Source organism: Bradysia coprophila, unplaced genomic scaffold (genome assembly GCF_014529535.1).
Source record: "Bradysia coprophila strain Holo2 unplaced genomic scaffold, BU_Bcop_v1 contig_138, whole genome shotgun sequence".
Lineage (NCBI taxonomy): Eukaryota > Metazoa > Arthropoda > Insecta > Diptera > Sciaridae > Bradysia > Bradysia coprophila.
Genome location: NW_023503409.1, coordinates 2,915,299 through 2,918,448, shown reverse-complemented (window position 1 = coordinate 2,918,448; position 3,150 = coordinate 2,915,299).

Here is a 3,150-nt window from a genome sequence, read left to right as displayed (position 1 = left end):
TAACCTTCGTATCAGAGCTGAATGAGTATCACGTAGTGACACGCATAAATGATCTCTTAATATCCTGCAATTAATTTCTTCATTTTTTTTTGCAATTTTCTAGTTTTAAGTTTAATTGAACATTCCTAATTCGTTGCACAGACTGCGAGGTTCAAAGACGCCTCTTACCACAGAATGCAATCGACCAATTTGTTGGTGATAAGTGGACTAAGGTGGGACTCTCTCATTGAAATTGTTGTTGGAAGGGACGATGCCAAATATTAATTACAATTTTTGTACATAGTGAACAATTATACCAAAATATAATATTAGTACGGCCGGCCGGCTAATTCCATATTAATTGTAAAAAAAAAGTAATTTAAATAATTTATTGTGTCTATATATTTGAAGTGATAAAAGAAAAGAGTTTGTTTATGTCATCAAGCTTAAAGGAAATTGTACATTTTTTGATAAAGTAAATTGTATGTCTGCGCTTGCGCAGCTAGCTATATATAAAAAAATAAATTTAAAAGAAATATTTAGTAGTAGCATAATAAATACTAGCAATTAATTTCCAATTTAGAATTTTATTTGAAATGAAAAATAAATCGTACGCATTATAAACACTGAGTTTGGTTTTGTGGCCAGTTCTGATATTTCGTTCAACAAAGTGAATAAAAAACAAGGCATCAGAACAGTCGGAGCGTTTGCTGCGACTTAGCCCCGTACGACCCGTAATCCTATTTCGTCCGTAACCATAATACGTCCGTAGCCGTAATACGCCCGGAACCCTAATACGTCTACAACCCTCTAATGCGTCTGTTACCAAAATGCAAGTCAAGTTGGGCATGGTCAAATTTACTGAAAGTGTTCATTTTTTAAATTGCGCATAGCGCAATTACGAAAGCCCGTACGAAGTACCTCTCAAATAAAACCAACAATTTACGACATTATTTTAGAAACCCAAAATTTTTTGCCAACTTTCTATTGGGTATTCAATTATCTCTCAAATGGAACAAAAACTAGCAAAATCGGATGAGATTTACTCGATTTATGTGCAAAAAACACTAAGGGCCGATTAGCGGCCTTAGTCCAAGGGCCCAAATTTGAAACTTTTTTCGCCACGTTCTTTTCGGTATTCAATTACCTTCCATAAAAAACTAAATCTAGCAAAATCGGATGAGATTTACTCGATTTATGTGCAAAAAACATTTAGGGCCGAGTAGCGGCCTTAGTCCAAGGGCCCAAATTTGAAACTTTTTTTGCCATCATTCTATTCGGCATTCAATTATCTCTCAAATGAAACAAAAACTAGCAAAATCGAATGAGATTTACTCGATTTATGTGCAAAAAACACTTAGGGCCTAGTAGCGGCCTTAGTCCAAGGGCCCAAATTTGAAACTTTTTTTGCCATCATTCTATTCGGCATTCAATTATCTCTCAAATGAAACAAAAACTAGCAAAATCGGATGAGATTTACTCGATTTATGTGCAAAAAACACTTAGGGCCGAGTAGCGGCCTTAGTCCAAGGGCCCAAATTTGAAACATTTTTCGCCACGTTATTTTCGGTATTCAATTACCTTCCATAAAAAACCAAATCTAGCAAAATCGGATGAGATTTACTCGATTTATGTGCAAAAAGCGAAATTGCCTAAAAACAATCGTCCAAAACAGATACACAACAGGCTACAACTCGCGAAATTGCCTAAAATCAAACGTCCAAAACAGATACACAAATAACTATTACGTATCGATTGAGTAGGCCGAAAGAGTTACGTATTAAGTTTTGTATGCTTGCAAAGAGGACCGAAAGTAAAGAAATGTCAATTCAAGGGGCGAAAGCGTTCGCTTTCGCCCCTTGAATTGACAGCTTTACTTTCGGTCCTCTTAGCAAGCATACAATTTTTCTTTTCATGCTTCGGGGCCGAAAATGAGGACAATTTTTCGAATTTTCTCTGGTTTCCGGCCCTCTGCATGAAAACTTACATGTGCACCTGTTTGGGACGGTTGATTTAAGGCACTTTCGCTTGTAAGCCTCACTTCGTTCGGCCTACAATCCGCGAAATTGCTTAAAATCAATCGTCCAAAACAGGTACACAAATAACCATTCACTTATATCTCTGACGTTACCTATTCCTTATACATGATATAATATTCTTTAGTTTCCGTACGACCCGAGGTACAACAACGAGTTAGCATAGTTCGTTAATACAGGATCCTCTCTTGGTGTGAGCTAAAGAGCATAACACGCATACCTCTATCAAAATTTGTAGACTTTATTTTACCGCCTGGAATACGAGTGTTAATGCTAGGAGCAGTTCTATATAGTTAGTCATAACAACTTAGAAAAAACTAATGTTGGATTTCCACTTACCAAAAAAGGACTCCGTGTGAGAGACAAAATTGAAATTTTTCATTTTTTGCTTCGTTTGCTTGACAGCTCGCTCTCTCGCGGAGTACTCTTTGTTGAGTGGAACTCATACTTAACTCCAGCTACACATAGCGTCGAGAAGGAAGCCTAATTAAATTTTTTGTGTTGGACTGTCAAACTACAGTAAGAAAACATCAAACTCTGACATTTTTGGCTGTAAAGACACTAGATACCAAACTTTCAGCAGTGCAGTTTGTGTTTTCTTCTCCGTTAACGGTTTATGGTTCTGATTAGCTTGCTGATTAGTGCCCCACGTTCAACAAGACGGATGTAGGAATAGAGCAAATTTTCATTCCATCGAAACACTCAGCACCCAAAACGTTTAATATCAATTATTAAACCGTTCGAATTTGAGTGCCACAGTGACTAATACTTATAGGACCTTTGCAAAACCAAGCCAGCAAAAAAAAAAAGAATATTTAATCCTCATTGTGTTGCGGTGAACATTTGCCATAAAATGCAATTTTATGAATGAACATTTTATTGAAGTACGCACAAATAAAGCATGCATGTAAGTATATATTTATAAACACTTGAGCACAATGAGAATGAAACAAGAAATGCTCTTGAATAAGAGACCATTTTTTTTCTCCTGTTTTGTTGGTGTGTCGATGTCGATATGTTTTTCCGTAATTTTTGTGTTCTTATTTTTTGTGTATCCTTCTATTATATTATGTGATGGATAGAGGCATAAAGTAGTCTCAATTTACAAGGCATCGATGGCTATCATGCTGGGTGA